This window comes from Vulpes vulpes, chromosome X (assembly GCF_048418805.1).
Source record: "Vulpes vulpes isolate BD-2025 chromosome X, VulVul3, whole genome shotgun sequence".
In the NCBI taxonomy this organism is placed as follows: domain Eukaryota; kingdom Metazoa; phylum Chordata; class Mammalia; order Carnivora; family Canidae; genus Vulpes; species Vulpes vulpes.
In genome coordinates, this window is record NC_132796.1 from 29,509,264 (window position 1) to 29,520,802 (window position 11,539).

An 11,539-nucleotide genomic window follows, 5' to 3' on the forward strand; every position below is an offset into this window, starting at 1 on the left:
TTATATGAATGAGCATTGATTTTTCAATCCAAAGTTGTTTTTAATTTATTTTTTAGCATGAAAGCACATGTACAAGAGGGATGGGGGAGGTTAGGGGGAGAGGGGACAGAAAGAGTCACAAGCAGAGTCCGAGCACTGAGCATGTAGCCCAACATGGGACTTGATCTTACAACTATGAGATCATGACCTGAGCTGAAACCAAGAGTTGGATGCTTAACCGATTGCACAACCCAGGTGCCCCCCAATACAACATTCTCTGGTTAGTAACAGAGTATAATTACCCTATTGCTACCAATCTGAATCTCATATTTTGAAAAAAGATTTTCAATCCCTTTCCTCTCGAGGCCTCTAATAAAGTACTAGAAAATGGCACTGCTTTTTTTGCTATATTCTCCCAAAGTTTGCCTTTCTGGTTCTAAACATCATAGAAAGAGTGAGAATAGCAGGTCCCAAGAGTCATTATTAGCCAAGAAGGAGAAGATGAATTTACATCCACACGGTTAAATGCTTTCTCTAAGAATTCACCTAAACTTTTTGTTTTCTGCCAGAGAAAACAAAAGTCTGTACTTATTTAAGAGAATTGGCAAACCAGGTGAAGGGGGTGAACAAATCTAGTATATCACTGAAGAGATCATTGAAACTGTTTCAGGTTCAGACAAGGCAGAAAAAGTGTGTTTCTAGGAATGTGCTGAAAGAGAGATGGAAGGGAATGAAGAACAAGTTCAAAAAGGGTGAAAGATGGATTCATTGAGACTTTAGAGGTGGTGCTCTGCTGTCACAAAAATGTGAACCTGATCACAAATAGAAGGGAGAAAAGAGGAGTTACTGGAGTTAATAAAGTCTAGGAACTGAGCAGAGGCTTTCAGAAGTGTCACTAGCATCAACATGGGCTCTTTTCTATACATCTATGTGATCTGCTTTGTGTTCTGAATTTCATGTCTATAGGATGCCAAGACCTTAAAATAATAATAATAAAATAACTACATTTCCATAGTGCTTTATAATGTGACATCATGGTGGTCACTTTTTCTAATTTTCACCTCACATAGAGCCCTTTGTTCTTATGATTGCAAAATTCATTCAGACATTTTGCCTTCTATGCCAAATCTTTTTTTTTTGGGGGGGGGGGGGCTGCTTCTCAGCTTTTCTTATGTGTTCAGGAAGCCACTTTCTTCAGATATAGGGTTAGTGTATGTGCCTGGAGGTTTGCGATTCAGAGACCTCTCCAGGGGGTTAGGGTTCGGTTTAAATTTTAGATTTAGAGTTAGAGGTTAGGGTTACGGTAAGTGTTAGGGTATATGCCTGGTATTTTGTAGTTCAGAGTCCTTTCCAGATAATAAACACCTGACTTCTTTTGGGGTTGGGGTTAGGGTTAGGGGTTAGAGGTTTGAGGTTAAGATATGTGCCTGGTGTCCTGCAGTTCAGAGCCCTCTTCAAAGGTAAAATACTAGGCTTCTGCTGGTGTTAGAATAGACATGTATGCCAAAACATCTTAAGAATGTGAAAGATGAATAGGTCAAGGTGTTAGATGGTAAGATGTTAAGATATTTTTAGAACTGGAAAATTTGACTATGAGCATATTTCTTAGGTTTGAGCAAAGCCAGTTTAAAGTGTGTTTGTTAAAACACACACACACACACACACACACACACACACACACACGATTTAGCTGATTTGGGGCCTGAGAGAAAAAGAATAAAGGAAATGTATACAATGTGTTATGAGTTATTTAAAGAAAGCAAGAAGTTCTGGAATTGGTCCTCACATGCCTTCAAAAGACTCCATGAAGTCATGTGGGTAACAAATGTCTACTTTTGTCTTGAGTGGTTAAGTCCATCAAGGTATAGAACAGCAGTTGCCAGCATGGGAAATAATTGAGCTGCCAGGCCAAGTAGCAGCAAGTCCATGGCTCTGAGTGGTGAAAACAGCGTGATGTATATTTGTGCAAAATTATCCCAGTACCAAATTCTCAATGCTTGCTGTGTCAGCATTTCTTTCCCCAGTTATACAAAGTCCCCAAGTGCTACTGATATATTTATTTTTCTTTTTAAAGGGACATAAACTTTTGTATTGGTTAAAGTAAAAAGAAAAAACTATACATGCTTATAAAACTAAATGAGTTGGTTTCTGTATTAAAGTTATAAAATGTGCAAACTTTGTGTCATTGCTCTTGCTTTGTGATAATATGCTTGCTTGTTTCATTTTTGTTGGAAAAGACTAATATATTTAATATAAAATATAAATTAGAATCTAAAGCCCACAGTGGGAACTGAAATTATTATTACAATTTGAAGAATGGGGTGATATTTGTGAAATTATAGCTATTTTTCACTGGACTTCATGTTCAAAGATGTCTCTTCTGATGGTGATTATAATCTTTGTGTGTGGGTGTGATTGAGAAGCAAATATGTGATCAGAATTTTAAGGCGATAATTTAACTAATATAACATTTTCAAAGTTCTGTTCTATTAGCAAGTATGCATTATCACAAAAATCTTCCTTAAAGAGAGAACTACGTAATTAGGTATTTCTAAGAGCTCTCGTTTCTTTTATTTATTGTTCAGGAAGCAGTAACCTAAAGGCCGAGAGAATTTTCATATCTAGACAGTGAATAAATCAGAAAAGTAAAATCTCCCTTCTCTGAGCCTAGTAAGTTCTTCAATGCAAAGTTGACAAATGTTTTTCTTAAAGCAGCAAACTATCAGGCTGATCAAAATCACTAGTGCATTATGAGTCAGAGCATAACTTTTTTCTTTTAAGATTTCATTTATTCATTCATGAAAGACAGAGAGAAAGAGAGGCAGAGACACAGGCAGAGGGAGAAACAGGCTCCATGCAGGAAGCCCGACGTGGGACTTGATCCCAGGACTCCAGGATCGTGACCTTTTGGATATTCTTGTACCGCTCCCCTTTACACTTTCTCTAATTTAGTTTGTTGAGCTGTAGCCCTTTCTATACACATTTTCCTTCTATCATGTATATGTTGCTAATAGTGAAAATGCTCAATCAATTCAACCTAAACCGAAGTGAATTATGTTTCTATTGCCTTACGTATCAGTCCTAAAGTGAAAAGTTACCTTAATCTCTCTGGTTTATTATGATCAGAAGATTTGGAAAATGTCTCATGTAATCTGCCTATACTCACTAATGCCAACATACAGGCCCTGTCTCAGTTTTAGAAAAAATGCAAGCCTTACTGGAAAGGGAAGTCGTGATTGGGATCAATACTCAGTTGATCTGGCTTCTCCTGTCGTTCTACTTTATGTTTCAATTCTAGTAACTTGATTCCTTCCTGGGGTCAAGTCCTCACCCAATGACTCTGTCTCCTATCTTAACTCTGCAATTTGTCCCGACCTTGATAAGCAACCCAGCACATCAAGGGATTCCTCAGGACTGGGATTTTGATTTTCTCATGCTTCCATCCTTGCCACTTGAGACAGGATTCTGAACCTCAAACTCCATGCCTTACATGGACAGGCTAGCTTCCTGTCTCTTCACGTCTGTTGACAAGTAATTGGCCTGTCTGCTTACCACATCTTAATATATTACTTCCCTGTAGAGTATCAGTTTCTTCCTTGTACAGCAGCTATTACTGTAGGTCCTCGGACTGAAGTTACCTATCAGTTTTTCTCAAGATAACTGACTTTTCCTATCTGGCTGGACTTCCTCATCCTACCAGCAACTTCTCTGGTGAGTACATCTAGTTCCAGGTCCAAACTCTTCAAGACTGGCCCTCTGTCTTACAATCAAACCTTCTGTGAAGACCCATTCTACAGAAAAAACCTGAAATCCTCCATGCTGGCTAACACTACTTGCTCCAAGATGTCTTTGAAGATGATTATCACAGCATTCAATATTATAGAGTAGATATTTATCAGAACTTTCTACAAATCTTTTCTTCTTTCTGAAAATAATAGATTCACATCTCCAAAATCCAGTAGACATAAGAGCTACAAAAATTTAGATAAAATACGCACATTCTTTAAAAATCTCTTTGTTTTACCACATGTAAAATACATCTATCAGAAAAAGAATAGCAACATTTTTGTTTCATTATTAAAACACATTACCTATTTAAAGGAGTAGTTATAAGCTTGTCATGTAAAAGACAGCAATGTAAACACCACAAAAGAAAACTACTATCTCCATTAACATGACATTCAAATTAGTACATGAACTACAGAGACAAAGAAAAGCCATCAAAACTAGAGAGGAAAAAGTATGACCTTGTACTTGCTTCTTTCAACATCTATAGATTTTTAAAATTGGGGTTAAGTTGAATTTGATTCACATTTTCGATTTGTGCTTGAACATACTTTTCTCTAGAAAAATGAAGCCTTTTTTCACACTAATTACTTTAATCTATGTCATCTTCACTTATAATCTAACCTGATGAAGATGTTACTTCCTTAAAAATACCTTACATTATACTCTCAAAATTTATCCATTAGTGTCATTTGACATAAGATATGGGAGGTTAAATGCATAATAATGTAGCTCATAAGCACATCTATCTTTCTGATACAGAAATTTTCAAGATGACACTAGGACAATAGTATCAGATAAAATATAAATTTTCAACAAAAGCCCCTTTATTTCTAAAAATACATTCAAAATCAATGGTAAATCTTTTTGAGAGGCAGTATATCATGAATTTTAAGAATTTGAGCAAGACAGAAATGGGTAAGAATCCTGACTCTATATTTGCTGTGTAACTTTTGACAAGCCTTTCCTCCATTTCATTTGTCTACATAACCATACTTTTAAAAAATACTGAATGAGCTAATGTATATAATAAACTGCTTAGCAGTGTGCCTACCAGGTAGAAAGTGTTTAATAAATAGTAGCTAATATTATCATCTTACTATCAGTAATCACTATATTCCTATCTATAGTTCTTGGCCTTTATTTTCACTTAACTTGTATTACAATATTCTGAAATGCCTTTAATGACATTTTATCACAGACTCTATGTGGGGATTTCTAATATTTAATCAGGCTGTGGTATTTTGCTTTTGCAAAAGAGTGTGTTGAGATATGTAGAAAAGACAAATGAGAACATTAAAAAAGGTGCATTTTAAGCAGTATATTTCTTGACAATACATTCAGAACACAGGAAAATCTATTCTTTTGTATGCATTCTTTTGGAACCTCTTGCCCAGAGAGGCTGTAGAACCATTCATCATTTCCTACTGTTTCTACATCTATCACACCTTTTCCCTCTAGTCTCCATACAACCTCCCTAGTTTTTCTGATTGTAGTAGCAAGCAGAACTAATCATGAATAAATTCAGATGTGGGACAAGCAGAATATATTGGCCAGATATGACCTGAGGTCTCTACAGTCCATGGCCCTCAGAGTATTCTTATCTATCATGGGAAAGAGTTTATTAGATCCCAACAGTGCACAAGACGAGGCTAGGCATTAGAGGAAGCAAGTTAAATGGGCATAATCTGCTAGCCCTGTCAGGCATCTTTAGGTGTTGATTATTTAGCATTTATCAAATGTCTCTTGTGCTGCCTCTGTCCAAACAAATCAAGGGTTCTGTTTTGAAAAAGCTTGCATCTTAATACCTCCAAAAAGAAAATAACTAGACTAGATATATGTATAGGAAATGCTGTAAATAAACTTATGAATTTTTTGCTAAGGAAAGGAAAAAATTGAGTATGATCCATCGTTCTTTGTTGTGGCACTATGGTATTGGTATTGCTGAGCTAAAATGTTGACAGTGGAGAGAAATTCAAGATAATGTGGTGGTAGGAACTAATACAAACACATCCCCATCTCTCCCTTTATTATAGAAGTCCCCTTTCTAGTTCTCATTTTCTCTGTAAGTCAGAAAACTTGCATTAAATGTATTTAATGTTCTCATAATTGTTCTCTTTTTGGGGTGTAGATTCAAAATAGGGTATAGGACGAGCACTGGGTGTTATACTATATGCTGGAAAATTGAATTTAAATTTAAAAATGTAAAAAAATTAAAAAATAAAAATGTAAAAAAATAAAAAGTAAGTTCACTATTAAAAAAACAAAAAATGGGTACAGTCCCTACTTTTTAAAAAGAGATTTATTTATTTATTCACAAGAGACACACAGAGAGAGGCAGAGACATAGGCAGAGAGAGGAGGCTCCCTGCGGGGAGCCCAAGGCAGGACTTGATCCCAGGACCCCAAGGGATCATGCCCTGAGCCAAAGGCAGACACTCAACCACTGAGCCACCCAGGCATCCCGGGTATAGTTCCTACTTTCAAAAACTTAAGAATTCCTCACCTTTAGGGAGAGGAGACACATATACTTAAAACGACTAGCAAACAATCATAATAAAAATAAATTCTACATGTTATCACATAGACAATAGGGGCGGAATGGGAGTGGAAAAGAAATCAGAGAAAACAGAATTGTTTAAAAATTATGAATTCAATTAAATTGTAAGAGAAGTTTTAGTGTCAAATTTAAAACATTGCATGGGGTTGTTTATGTTTATTATTAATTTTTTCTTTAAGCTGTAGAATTATGAGAGAATACTCAAGATTTACAAATGCTATTTAAACATGTAAACAAGAGATCGATTCCCTCATAAAGAAGAAGGAAAGAGAAAGAGAAGACTCTTGCATAGGTTGATACACTCTCTTGTTCTGGGTGACAAAATTATAAAGGTAGTGACTAATTGAAGATCAATGGAAAGACCCAGCTTTTAAGGATTGGACAGAGGAAGAGAATTCAGAAGATAAGACCAAGATAGAGGCCATAATGATTAGAAGAGAGCCAAGAGTATAGAGACCCAGGATATTAATTTTCTGTTGTTTCAAGATACTTTTGTTGTTGTTATAAAAGCACTTAACAGAAGATCTGCCCTCTTTGCAAACTTTTCTGCATACAAGTGCTGCATAACAAAAAGAGCAACTTAAGCCAATATTTATTTATTCTACCACGGTTATGTTGGTCTGGGAACAAGTTCTCACAGTCTAAAATCAAAGCATCAGCTGAGTTTGTCTATTATCTGGAGACTCCAGGGAATAATCTGTGTCCAAACCCACTGAAGCTGTTGGTAGAATTCAACCATAGCTACAGGACTGTAGGAGTGAGGTCCACATTTTCTTGCTGGCTATTGGTCAGGGGCCTCTCTCAGCAAGTTAAGGCTGCCCACATTCCTACACACATGCAACCCTACTCTTCACTCCATCTTTAAACCAGCATTGGTGAGTGAGATCCTTGTTGCACTTGGAATCTCTCTGACTTCCTTTTCTAAAACCAACTGGAGAAAACCCTACTTTAAAGGGCTCACTCCAGACAGCCTGGATGGCTCAGCGGTTTAGCGCCGCCTTCAGCCCAGGGTGTGATCCTGGAGATCCAGGATCAAGTCCCACATCTGGCTCCCTACATGGAGCCTGCTTCTCCCTCTGCCTGTGTCTCTGCCTCTCTCTCTCTCTCTCTCTGTTTCTCATGAATAAATAAATACAATCTTAAAAAAATAAAAGGGCTCACTTGATTACATCAGGCCAGCTGGATAATCTCCATATTTTTTAGGGCAACTGCCTTGTGACTTTGCTTATATCTGCAAGATCCCTTCATAACAGTCCCCAGATTAGTGTTTGATTGAATAATCAAAGAGCAGGAATCTTGGAGTGGAGGCATCTTTAGAATTTTGCCTACCACATCCAATAGCCCAAGAAAAAAGATGTTAACAAATGAATAAATCAAGTATATATATTATGGCAGGCTAAAGGAGGTCAAGAACTAAGTAAAAAACACTGTATTGTCAATCTGGTACAGCATGGTGACTTCTGAGGGAGCTAATCTGGCAGAGATGGAATTAAAGAGAGTATGGGAAGAGTGATGGAATTGCAAGGAAATGAATGATTGGGTCTTGGAAAGCACAGACACTAAACACAGAGAGATTTAAAAAATATTTACAATTAACCAATAATAAAATGCCATATATAAAAAGATACATTGTAGATCATGAGAATTTTTTAAAATACTATCAGATATCTAAATGCTAAAATAAAATTGTACTAGTGAATTATGTAGGTGAATTCCTTTACTATGTAGGAAGGGTAAGAAATGCCCTGCTGTGATTCAAAACCTAGAAGCAAAAAAGAAATTCCTGATCATTTTGATATTAAAAATGTGCACGGTATGAATAAAGAACAGAAAGGAAGGAAAGGAGGGTGGGTAGGAGAGATAAGGATAAATGACAAAATTGAATATAATATTTGCATCTCAAATCACATACAGAGGGCAAATATTGTTATTAAATTTAAAAAAAAAACTTCTAAGAAATAAGAAGAAAAAGTCCAAAAACTTTAGGAAAAAATAGGTAAATGACATGGAAAACACTTCATAGAAAAAGAACCAGCAATGGCCCTTCATCACAAATATAAGAGAAATACAAATGGAAACTACAGTAAAGCATCATTTTTAAAAGCAGATGAACGTTTTGAAAACATACTCTGTTGTTAAGACTATGAGAAAACAATCACTTTCATACACTGCTAGTAGAAATTCAAAACCATACCACTTCCAAGATTTGATATTGGCAAATTACTAATTAGCGAAATTAAACAGGCATTTACCCTTTGATCCAAAATTTCACTTCTAGGAATCTGCCCCTAAGATCCACTCACATAAATATTAAGTGACTAATGCACAAGACTATTTATTTCCCTACCATTTGCAAAAGCAAAACAGTTGTAAAAAACGAAAAGAATGAAAAAAATAACACTTATTTGGGTAACAAATGTGGAAGAATTCATACACACAACTCATACACATATACACACATATGTGCTACTATTTTCAAAAGGAAACAGTGAAGGGATAAATCAAGTATTAACTAGAAGAAATAGTAAACTTCAGATAGGAAGAAGACAAAAGAGGTGGTGGAAAAAACAAGAATGAAAGCTACATAGCTTTTAATGTACCTTGTTTTATAGTTTTAACCTTAGAACTTCATTCATGTTTCATGTATTTGAAAGATAACAATAAATTTCAAAACATGAGGCAATCCCTAAAATAGTAAAAAGAAATTGAAACTCACTAATGTTACTTGATATCAAATGGATAGTGTAATGGAAAGTATGCTTTTCTCAATTTATTTAAAAATAGATTTTGGGCAGCCCTGGTGGCCCAGCAGTTTAGTGCCGCCTTCTGCCTGGGGTGTGATCCTGGGGACCCGGGATCGAGTCCTGCATTGGGCTCCCTGCGTGGGGTCTGCTTCTCCCTCTGCCTGTGTTTCTGCCTCTCTCTTTCTCTCTGTGTGTCTGTCATGAATAAATAAATAAAATCTTTAAAATAAATAAATAAATAAATAAATAAATAAATAAATAAATAAATGGAATTTTGACTGAATATACTCCTAAGTGGGACCAAAACTAAAAAATCATTAAATCTTAAATTGCAGCTCCTGGTCTTGTTACTAAGTTTAACGTTAGCATAATTTCAAAACTATTATAAGCATATACACATACTCCACTACGCACAAAATAGATTACAGCATATACATTATTATACTAATATGATTAGGAACCAAGATTTTCAGTATAAAAGACATGGTAAAGATATAAATCAAATTAAATAAAATCCTGTACGTTCCATTTAAACTTGGGAAATCGAATTTGTAATTTATTTACTTACTTTTATGAATTTGTAATTTATTTACTCACTTTTTTAGAAACTTTGTTTTCTGTCAACTTCATTTTTTTCCATTTTCTATTTAAGAGCCCATGGAAAAACAGCTTAAGACCACTCGGTGGGGATCCCTGGGTGGCGCAGCGGTTTAGCGCCTGCCTTTGGCCCAGGTCGCGATCCTGGAGACCCGGGATCGAATCCCACGTCGGGCTCCCGGTGCATGGAGCCTGCTTCTCCCTCTGCCTGTGTCTCTGCCTCTCTCTCTCTCTCTGTGTGTGACTATCATAAATAAATAAAAATTAAAAAAAAAAAAAAGACCACTCGGTGGCTGTTCATTCAGTGGCATGAGCAGTGGGGTCTGCAGACCAGGCTTCAGTGAGGGGGCGGGCGGCACGCTCCAGTCTTGAGTAGGGCACCCCGGGCAGGCACGGACAGCAGCGGCGTCCCTGCACACCTGGCTGCGACCTCAGGTTTCGTAGCAGTGAACTCAGGTGCTAGAGAGTTCCGTTCACCCTGAAGATCCTCCTGGTTCATAGCCTTTTTAGCAGCAGCATGTTGTCCAATCTCTTGAGGATCTCTGTGGAAGTAGGGATAAGTCAGGACCTCCCCTGAGTGCTCATGGGAGATGGTGCTGCGCATGCGCAAAATCTCCAGGCCAGAATCCACTGCGTCTGATCTGCTGAGAGGGCGTGTGTGCTGTGTGAGGTGACCAGAGGGCGTGTGTGCTGTGTGAGGTGACCAAGTCCACGTAGCCCAAAGGAGAATCTGTGTGATACAGACTAACGGTAGGCAAATTAACTTACCACACCTCTGTAAGAGGCTAGAGGTCAACCCTGGGATATAATAACTTCTTGAAGTCACAGCTCCCGGAAAGCCACCTGAATCTGATTAGTGAAGTTTCTAGGAGCCAAGTGGCCAGCAATAGACATGGCCCTGCTGGCAACTACAACTTAAAGCACAGCCCACTGGCCAGTATTCCTGAAGGTTAGGATACTGACATCAGCTGGATTTTCTGTGGCAACAGTGGCATGAACTGCCAAAAGAAGGTTCTCTCAGGTTCTCTTCAGATTTATGATGTAGATGCCATCACTTTTTCCTTTGTAGATGTCCTGTTTCATTTGGAAGTCAAGGTTGGTGACACCTAATTGCATTTCTGCTGCAAGGAATTTAAGGACATCCTCCGTCTTCATTTTCAAGAAGTCACAAGGTACAGACATAGTGAATATTTCCCTTTCTGACAGGAACCTAGGACAATGCTATATGGACTCTTCTCTGAGTAGCCGGGAAAGGTAGAATCTATTTTTTTTCTTTTTAAAATGAATGCATATCTCTTAGGTCTCTACTAAAGTGCCCCAAAAACTGGGATAGCCTGGTAGAAAATGCAAACTTACCACCCAGGTAAAATTTCCAAATATTATTTTCCACTGAAAAGAACTACCAGAGCTTCTTGAAGATATATCTGATTCCAAGCTGTGATAAAAAATATCCAAGGTGAGCCTAGTTCTCTTGTCATTTCTGAAATCCTATACCTAAACTCTCTCACAGACTAGAAAGGACACAGGAGGCAAGGTGAAGAGACTTTCATTAGCCAAAGATAGGACAATCTGAGGTTCAAAAAGAATAAATACTGAGATGTAGCAAATCTATTAAAATTGGTAATTACACTTAATAACATAATTATACTTAATCCTTCTTGTTCATCTCTTGAGATTTTACTTAGGCAAGCAGCTCATTATTCAGGAAATTCAAACATGACGTGAAACAATGAGACTTGCACAACACCACTTATGAAATATTCTTGCCAAAATAAAATAAAATAATATGAAATAAAATAAATGGAATCAACTGGACATCTAGGTCTCACAGTTACATGAAATTTTGACAAATAAGAAAATACAGGAGAATTTTA

At 37.0% G+C, this 11,539-nt stretch overlaps 1 pseudogene; it reads right to left on the minus strand.

Moving 5' to 3' along the window:
• Nucleotides 1-9,962: 9,962 nt before the first annotated feature.
• LOC112919011 (small ribosomal subunit protein uS2-like) lies at nt 9,963-10,847 on the minus strand (annotated as a pseudogene).
• Nucleotides 10,848-11,539: the final 692 nt, after the last annotated feature.